Genomic DNA, 10,887 nt, shown 5'->3' on the forward strand with positions numbered 1-10,887 from the left:
CGGGACGTGGAGACGTCAAGCCTGACACTGTCAGTGAGAATGGACCAAGAGAGGAGGGCACCAGGGGCCACAGCCAGTGATTTTATTTTTTCTGGCCTGGTGAAGAAGCGGAAATGCAAGTGGGGGAAGTGCCTCTCTGGCCTGGCACCTTGCTTACCCCGCTTACCGCATTCCACCGATCCTGGACGGCAGCTACAAATAGCTCCAAATTCAAGTAGCATTACTCCTCTTGTCAATGTCAACCATTCTAAAGTTCAGGAGCATCCCAGTACTAGTGCAAACAGTAGTAGTACGTTTTTAATCTCTACTCGTAAACGTCATGTGGGAACAAAGTGTAAGAAAGCGTCCTCAAAATCCAAACACTATTTGTCAATGTCAAAGAAATCAGCTTTTGATGTAAGTAAAATTAAGAGAGAATTTTCTGATGAAAGTAGTGATTTGTCTCAAAAAAGAAAAATAGCTAACATTACCATATACCACCCGCAGTGGAAGACAAAGCTCAGATCATGCCCAATTTCTGCAGGTAGGGGTCCTGCTACTGCTAGTACTGTTAGACATACTAGAATGCCCATTGGAAAAGAGAGTATACAATATGATTATGCATCTTCTGTAAATTCCCAAAATTCTCATGCACCACCTTCTCGCTCAGAGTGAAGATCTGTTAAATCCAAAAAAGCAAAATCAGTGCCTGAAAAGAACACTGAGGCTGAAGAACAACTTGGGCACTCACAGAATCCTAAGGAGAGTGTAAAGGTATATGTGACTGCTATATGTGAATCTGATGTTTGAGATTCTGACACTATATTTGTACAGCGTCCTCCTTCAAAAACTTCTCAACCATTTGGAAATTTGAGAATGAGTAGTAGTAATGATGATGATGATGTTAACATAGAAATTGATGAGGCTACTTTGGAACTTGCAAATGTACAAGAGGATAAGGGGGATAATTGTGGATCTGAAAATGAATGTGTTGTATTATAATTAGATAATGAGGGGGATGATAAATGATTGTGTTGAACTAAGGCAGTCACCAGTGGTACCACCTCATGCCCATGATAAGCGTATTTTCATGCCAGAGCAGAAGACAAAAAAGCACCTCTTCTATTTGAAAATATTTTTATCCAAATCCAGAGAAAAAATGTCAGGGCATCTGTAGCCCTTCTCAGGCCAAAACAAATAGAGATTGGGATGTTGATAATCTACGCACCCCCTCCCTGTTACGTCATTTGCATTCAAGTCATGTTTCTAATCGTGGCAAACTGTGTATAGTGGCAAGCAGTCCAGAATCAGGTAGCAGTTGAATGGACAGACAGTTGCAATCCTTGGTGTCAACAGCTTCATCATCAACCTCCTCATTATTAGTAGTGCGTACTAGTCCAGCATCCAGTTTCAAAATTTGAACTCACTCTCCAAATGCAATCCCTGAGTGTCAAGAGACATCCTTAAACACTACAGCTGCTGCTGCTGGGGTGATAAATATATACAGAAGGGGAGCACGAAGAGTAAGCACAGTTTTTAAGAATTGTCTGTGAAGCAAGCATTTTCAAGAGAAACCAAGTATGATAGTCAGCATCCTGATGCACAGCAGATCACTAAAACCATGACTGCTATGTTTTCATCATCATCACCATTTTTTTATATAGCGCCACTGATTCTGCAGAGCTGTATAGAGAACTCATTCACTTCAGTCCCTGCCCCATTGGAGCTTACAGTCTAAATTCCCTAACATACACACACAGACAGACAAACAGACTAGAGTCAATTTTGTTAGCAGCCAATTAACCTACCAGTATGTTTTTTTGGAGTGTGGGAGGAAACCGGAGCACCCGGAGGAAACCCACGCAAACATGGGGAGGACATACAAACTCCTCACAGATAAGGTCATGGTCAGGAATTGAACTCATGACCGCAGTGCTGTGAGGCAGAAGTGCTAACCACTTAGTCATCGGGCTGCCCATGTTAGCATTAGATGTGCGCCTAATTTCTGCCATTAATGCATCAAGTTTAAGCCAATTAGTTGAGGTCATGTGTCCACACTACCAAATTGCTTCTCGATTTAATTTCTCCCGAACAGCAGTTCATCAGCTGTACCGGGAAGTTAAGCAAAAAGTAACATATTCCTCAGAAAATGCCATTGTACTGATGTTCGCTTAACTATGGATATGTGGACAAGTGGAACAGGTCAAACAAAAGACTACATCATCATCATCATCATCATCATCATCAATTTATATAGCGCCACTAATTCCGCAGCGCTGTACAGAGAACCCATTCACATCAGTCCCTGCCCCATTGGAGCGTACAGTCTAAATTCCCTAATATAGAAACACACTCACACACAGACAGACAGACAGACACTAGGGTCAATTTTGATAGCAGCCAATTAACCTACCAGTATGTTTTTGGAGTGTGAGATGAAACCGGAGCACCTGGAGGAAACCCACGCAAACACGGGGAGAACATACAAACTCCACACAGATAAGGCCATGGTTGGGAATTGAACTCATGACCCCAGCGCTGTGAGGCAGAAGTGCTAACCACTAGGCCACTGTGCTGCCCCAACATGACCAAGACAGCCGACTGGGTAGTTTTATTGCCACCAGCAGCAGGGACAGTAGCTTCACCATCATCCTCCTCATCCATTCATTGTAGTACTGCCAGCACACAATGCCAAGTCACAGGCAAGCTACTTTTTGTATCACTGGTTTCACAAAGAAACATACCGATGTCAATCTGTTGTTGAAAAAACTCAGGAATGTCATAGCAAAATGGCTCACCCCACTAAGACTCTCCTCATTGCCAGTAGCCAAGCGAACATTGTGTGTGCATTACGTCTGGGTGAATTTCAACACATACATTACTTTGCACACTCAATAAACTTGGTGGTGCAGAATTTCTTAAAAAATTGCAGGCTGGTGAAAAAGATGTTGCATGTGGCCTGTAAAATTTCTGGGCATTTTCAACATTCAATGACCACATGTAGAACATTGCAGCAGATACAAAAAAAATGTAATCTTCCATGCCACCAACTGAATTAAAAGGTAATAACAAGGTGGAATTCCACACTTTATGCTTCAGCGACTAGAGGAACAGCAACAAGCAATCAAAAGCATCAAACCATGAGATAGGGAGAGAGGGTCATGTTACCTTTCTTGCACATTGGAGAATCCTTACTGTGTTATCTAAGCTACTGAAACAATTTGAAATTGTAACAAATTAAGTGAATTCAAACATTGCCAGCCTGAGTCAAGTCATACCCCTAATCAAACTACTGCAAAAGCAGCTGGAGAAGATGAAGGAGGAGATGAAATTTGGCAATTTGGCAAAGTATGTTGGCCTTGTAGATCAAGTTCTTTATTCACTTCACCAGGACCCATGGGTTTGCAGCGTCTTGAAATTGGATCACTACATTTTCACAACTATGCTTGGTAAGTTTAAGTTATATGTAATGCCTTTCTTTCCAACTGACACAAATCTTCACAGATGCAAACAGCTCCTTGTTAGCAAGCTGTCAGCTCAAATCGAACTTGACACGTCTCCTGCTTCAGTGTCTCTTAAAAATGGTAGTACCAGAAAAAACTTCCCTTATCTAAGAGTCACACTGATGAGTCAACACAGCACACCAATGGGAACATCATGGTCAAGCCTAAAAGAAATTTAAATCTACTGACAACTCTAACATGTCTCGATCTGGAACACCTTATATTTGTAGAACGGTGATGGATTACTTTGCTAAGGTACAGATTAGCACCTCAGACAATCCCTTTAAATTCTTGGAGACATAACAGGAAATTCAGAGTCCCTTGTAGAAACTAGCTATGCTTTACTTAAGATGCCCACCCTTCAGTGTGTACTGGAAAACAGTGTTTAGCACAGCCGTGAACATTGTGAGTGATCATTGGAGGAGACTACTCTCCAAAAGTATTACAAAACTATTGTTCATCTAAATGAACTACAAATGTATGAGGAATGCCATTTTTGCTACCAATTACAAACAGAATCTTCAATGCAAGATTGCATTGGGGATCAACTAACATTGTGTGATGTTTATGTAGACATCCGTGATAAGGATGATGTTGAGGGTGATGATGACATAGAGGAAGATGACCACTGTTAGCCAAATGCCCATTAGTAAACTGTTAAAAAATCCATTATCCAGTTCATCAACCAATAACCAAAGTGTTCTCTTTTGTGGGGGTCCAAACAAAGCAAGCACTTCAGGCACAAAAGTGTCAGTCCCTGTCGCTGAAGTGCTTGGTTTGCTAAACTATGTGAATGTCCTTTTTAACATATATATATGTATCCAAGTACAATTCCATCTTGTACCATTTAATAGTATGCCCTTGGTTTATCATCATCTGTTAAATGTCTACTGTCTACTTAAAGGTTATACTTCATCATTAAAATTTCAACAAATACAGGTGTTTATCTTACACAGGGCCTACTTTACCCCTATTAGATTGGCAAAATTTCGCCCGGATGTTACCCGTAACTGTCCGAAATGCAATTCGATCAATGCTAACTTTTGGCACCTTCTATGGGAGTGTTCATGTATACAAATCTTCTGGCGAAGGATCAGGAGATGTATTCAGGTTACTGGAATTAAAGTGTCTCTTAGTTCACCGGCCACTTGTCTCTTTGGGCTCCGATTGAAGGGGAGAGTTAATAAACTGACAAAAATGTACATTTAACAGTGATTGATGTTGGCTAAGGTCTGTATAGCGAGGCTGTGGTTGGCCCCGACGAGTCCCACGGTTAAAAATTGGAAGGCACTGGTCAATACCACCATAAGGCACGAGAGATTTGTTTATACTAGCAGACAAGCTCTGAAGAAATTTGAGAATATATGGTACAGATGGTTAGAGTCTCCAATCTATCCTGTCATCTAGTACAGATGCTCTATTTACTTAAATGTATGGCTACCGCAGTTCTTATAATAAGTATCCATGTAATAAACCCTGCATGTGTAACATACTTATGTATAAGCATTTACGATGTATGATCCTGAATGAATATAGCACATTTATTATTATTATGCTTTAATGTAATCCTGTAAATTCCGTCATTTAATTCCGATATGTATGCGATTGTTTTTCTTTTCTTTTTGTTGTTTAGTATGTTTATATCTTAAAAAATTTCAATAAAAATACTGGATTTAAAAAAAAAAAAAATGTCTACTGATGCTGCTGTCCATCCAGTGACCTCTTCTTCTTACTGTAGCTTCACTGTAAATTATGGATGCCCCCTAATGTTCCAAAATTTTTTTGTGCAGTCTTTCAAGTTTTTTACTATGGGTAAAGCCCACCATTGTCTTTCTACTTGTCTAAATGTCTAATGATGCCGCTGTCAGTTTGTCAACGTCTCCTTCAGCTCTTTTTGTGTCACTGTTAACGAAGGATGTCCTCTAACTTTAAAAATGTATAGTGTGCATAGTCTTTACAAAAATGAACGTGTTATATTTCAAAGAGATAAGGGGTAGATGATGATTGTGGTAAAGTAAGGAATAATCTCAGGTACTACCTCATGTCCAGGGGCTTTAGAATTCTGGTTGTCTCTACCATTAGATGGGTCAAAAACTATGCTGCTGTGTGACCAGCAGCACCCCCTCCTCCCCCCTCCTCTCCCCCCCAAAAAAAGATATACTTTTTAATTTCTTTCTTTTAAAATATTTTTCTACCAGTGAAAACATTTTTTCTATGGGGCAGTTAGTGATATCTTCTTTATTAAGGGGGGGGGGGGGGGAAATCAGGGTGATGGTGGAGTGTGAGAAGCAGCACCCTCAAAAAACACAGATATTTCTTAATTTACCTCTTTAAAATGTCATGTGTTTCAAAATGTGGCAATCTGGGTATAGTAACAAGCAGCCCAGCATTCGCTACAAGTTACTTGTTTAAATGTCTACTGGTGCCACTGTCTATCTAATGAACACTGCTTCCTTCTGTTACTTCACTGTCTAAGATAGATGCCCTCTACCATTTCAAATATATTGTGTGCGCAGTCTTTCAAGTCGTTAATTAAGGGTAAACCCCACCTACATCTATCTAAATATATACTATTTCCGCAGTCTGTCTATTGACCTCTAATTCTTACTCCCTGTTTATTTTCCATGATGCATGCTATGTAACATTAAAAATATTTTGGGCATAGTTTTTCTCAGTCCACTGTCGTCTACCTACTTGTCTAAGGGCTAGATTTACTAAGCTGCGGGTTTGAATAAGAGGGGATGTTGCCTATAGCAACCAATCAGAGTCTAGCTTTCATTTATTTAGTACCTTCTACAAAATGACAGCTAGAATCTGATTGGTTGCTATAGGCAACATCCCCACTTTTTCAAACCCGCAGCTTAGTAAATCTAGCCCTAAATGTCTACTGATCCCGCTGTCTGTCTAATGACCTCTTATTCTTACTACCGGTGTCAATCTGTTGCAAAAACTCAGGATTGTCATTGTCAGCATCCAACGACAGTATGTAGCTAATTTATGCACATTGCTGTGCATATTTTTTTTAAAAAAGTTTGGGGGTTTTATAGATCTTGAATCTTTTATTAAACTGTCATGTATTTGTGCTGCTGCTCATTCACTAATTTTAGCCAACCAGCTCACAGCAGCCTTTGTCCAAATTGGTGAAAGTTAGCACTGTTGTGAAGAGATCATTAGAATATACTGTAGAAAAAAAAAAAAAGACTGCAAATGAATGTTAATGCTATAAACAGTAATGTAGCAGCAAAAAATGCTTAAAATCACATGATTTTACAATTTTTCACAATTTTTAATTAAATCCAGATCCAAAACAAAAACCTTTTCAGGATTTTTGAGCAAAGCCAGAACGAAAACACGCAGAAGTTTTAGAACCAAAACCAGAGCACGTCGGGTTCACACGGATCTCTAGTGTAAATAGTGAATACCAACTTACACACAATTGTAGTTCCAACTCTATTCAAATCCAAATGTATATCAAAGTATATTTCAATTTGAATCTGGATGTAAGTACTCTCTGCCTAAACATTGCTTGTCGTATATAGATACACACAAAACAGACTGCATTATATGCACAAGCGCCTCTTCACTACAATGTCACATCAGAAGACATAAAACTTTTTGACATTGAACAACTCTTAACAGTATTATCATTAATAAAAAAAAATATTTTTACTTTAAATACGTAAATCTAGATGCTTTTAATGCGTACTGTACATACAATGTGTTTTTGTAGTCTACCTTACTTGCATACAGGGCCATCTTTTCCATTGGGCACGATGGGCAGCTGCAAGGGGGCCCCACAGGCAAGGGGGCCCCATAGGCATGGCTCTTAATGAGAATAAATAATCCTGCAAAAGAAAAAAACCTGCAAAAAAACCCTACAAGGATCACTGAGCAAGTACATCTATCTATCTCTATATATCTATATCTGTATCTGTATACATCTATATATCTATATCTAGGGGCCCCGGTGCACTGCTTTGCCCGGGGGCCCATAATGTTGTTAGGATGGCCCTGCTTGCATACACGTTTTGTCCTAGCTAAAGCCACACATACGTGTACTTTTTAATGCAAAGACTCTGTTGAGTCAGTTATCACTATCAGTCAGCAATTTTACCTGCCCTTTAGCTGGTGCAAGTAGGATATTAATTACATTAGTAGCAATCAAGCTCATTAGTCAGAATCATATATACAACCATTTTATCCTCATTTTTTCCCAAATCATACAGATTCCTTGATACATTCTTTATGAAGCCCTATTAACTTTGCACTGTACGGTGCATTGTGAATTAACATGTGATTGATACACTGGAACCTTTCAAGTACAATACAGCATGTACCGTGTACAATACATTGACACTAACTTTCCTGGGGTTAGAGATGCCTTCAAATGTGATACCATATTAATATAGACTAATAAATCGATTTTGATTCTTAATGCTTTGGGAAACAAACTTGATACAATGCATTGTTTTTCCATAAAACGTTAAAGCACATATGTCAGCTGTATGTATGTAGGATCATCACTCACAATAGCCTATACATCTTTTCTATTAGTTTATGACTGCTGATAGCCCTTTACCAGTTCTTGTTGTCTGAGCTTAACTTCAGCTTGCTGATTCTATACTGTCTTGTCCTCTGTGATATTGACCATGTCTTGTCTGAATTCAAGATTTTCCTAAGTTAGCAGTTTGATCCATACTGCTGAGCAATTGTATATATGTGCATAAGCTCTGGAGGTCAACCAAGGTCACCAAGTACCGGTGAGAACATTTAGCTCTATTGTTGTTACGATTCTGTTTCAAAATTAGATCCTTGCATTGACAGTATGAAGCGTGAAGTCAGATGAAAGCATAAAAGTATTTATTGCAGCTAGAACACAAACATAATGTTTGGTAAATAAAGTAACATCCAGGTGTGGCAGGATAATAAGTAAATGGTAAAGAAAACAATACAGTGGGTACTGATAACGTAGGTGAACATAGATTCACAGTGAGGGCCAGGGATACACAGGAACTGTGAACTTGTAGAATGTCCAAGCAAGAAAGATATCAGATAACCTCCTGGGGACTGAGTACAGGTGAGAGCAAGGATTTCACAGAAACAGAAATTAGGCAATGCAGGTAGTCTAAAGGAAAAACAATGACCAGCAAGGTGCATGGGGAGGAACAGACATAAATAGTCAAGAGACACATGTGGTAATTAATGAGGAGCAGAAGATTAACACCTGCCAGGGAGGGGGAAAAGCCCATGCTAGAACAGCGGCACCTCTGGTGGCATAGAGGTACTGCAGCCAGGTATAAAACAATGGCAAGACTTAACACAGCGTTCTAACAATTGTAGAGGAAGCTGCTAAAGTAAAATGACAAAATAGGAGCAAAGAACAAATGAATGGATGGACCAGGAAAATAAGGAGAAAAAAATATATATATTTACTTTCCTAGCAGAACAAAATGTAATTAAAACAAGTATCATTAGCTGTAAAAAGAACAAAACAGACTCCGAAATGGCATTTACAAATTTTTGGAGCAAGCACTGGTTCATCCAAAGAATAATAGGTAAGTAGTCAGGCGCGGGCTGGCAGAGTTCAGCCCGGGGGGCGCCCAGGCGGCCGCATCACATGACATGCGATGCGGCCGCGTCCATTGACGCGGCCGCATAGCGTGTCATGTGATGCGGCCGCCTGGGCACTGACGCGGTTGCATCCCGTGTCATGGGATGCGGCCGCCGTTAAAAAGCAGCCGAAATTGCCTCCTGAGGGGCGGCCGGCCGTCCCTAACAGCAGTGAAAATGAGCGGCCCGGGGGACCGATGCCCCCCTGCCCCCCGGGCCAGCCCGCCCTGTAAGTAGTCCTAGGAGGAGAAGTTTGGACTGTATCTGGGATAGATCTGGAAGTTGCAAAGGGTGTCCTATTGAAAGTATAGGCTGACTTCTGATTGCCATCATTTTTGTGCCCCATAAATGTGCTGCCTTCACCCCTCATGTTCACTTGCATATATCTCGTGCTTCAACACATACATGTAAAATGCTGTGTCTAAAATGTGGAGCAAGATGAATAATTTGAATAGCAGTTTTAAAAATTTTGAACATATCTAAGGTTGAGGGATTAGATTTGGTTAGAACCCATACTGCTTGCTTTTGTTAGCTTGTTAGTCTCCAACTACCATTAATGCCACAAACCAGTAAAAATACAGTACAATGAATGAAAATTAAGATATAGTAAAATAAATGCCACAAAACAGTAAACATAAAGTAAAATTAATGAAAAATAAGATATAGTAAAATAAATATTGTGTTCTTTAGACTATTCAATTTTGTTGTAGGTGTTCTTACATTTATTCATTTTTCTCCTCTTTCTCCACAAACCTCTGTACATGCTGGTGTGACTAAAAAATGAATAAACACGTGTAAGTGGCATACTATGTATTGGAGGTATGTGTAAATGGCTTACTGTGTATTCGGGACACGTGTAAGTGGCATACTGTCTATTGGGGGCATGTGTATGTGGCAATCAGTGTATTGGGGGCACAACTATGTGACATACTATATATTGGAGGCACAACTAAAGAGAAAAATCCCATATCAAACAAATCAGCATAAGCATGAAAATTATGGCGTCAACTTCAAGCGTTGCAACTGACCAATGGACAAAACTACCAACAATCAACACAGAGAGGTTTATAAAAAGAAAAGGAAGAAAATGGTTGCTCACCAAATTGCAGCCAATCTACTCCTCCCTTTGTCGATGCTGGTGATCAGGGTCCAATGGGACAAGCAATAAAAGAAGACTGTCAGTGAGCCCCCAGTTATTAAATTATAATAATTGATTGTTCAATCATAAAATTGAAAAGATTAATAAAGTTTTATTTAGGAAAAAAATATTGATAATCAGCCTGTCTGTGACACTACATGGCTAGTGAATATACACAAAAATCTTTCAAGGATGAATGCTCTGGGCCCATATCCAGAAGCACCTATATTTATTCTATGTAGCTATTCCACAATTTTAATATGTATGAGTAAGGTGAAGTAAGATGAAGATTTCTAAGAATTTGGGGGAACTATGGGCCTCATTCATTAAGGATCTTAACTTGAGAAACTTCTTATTTCAGTCTCCTGGACAAAACCATGTTACAATGCAAGGGGTGCAAATTCATGTAGCACACAAATATGTGATAGCTTATTTGTACACTGAAATTTAAAGTTGATATTTGTGTGCTACATGAAAAAACAGTCAGTATTTAACTTATGTGCAAAACAGAATCCTAATTTGCACCCCTTGCATTGTAACATGGTTTTGTCCAGGAGACTGAAATCAGAAGTTTCTCAAGTTAAGATCCTTAATGAATCAGGCCCTATGTTATTAAACTGACAGAACTTAATTGTCATTCATGCAGAAGAGCTTCTC

Source organism: Mixophyes fleayi, chromosome 4 (assembly GCF_038048845.1).
Source record: "Mixophyes fleayi isolate aMixFle1 chromosome 4, aMixFle1.hap1, whole genome shotgun sequence".
Classification (NCBI taxonomy): Eukaryota; Metazoa; Chordata; class Amphibia; order Anura; family Limnodynastidae; genus Mixophyes; species Mixophyes fleayi.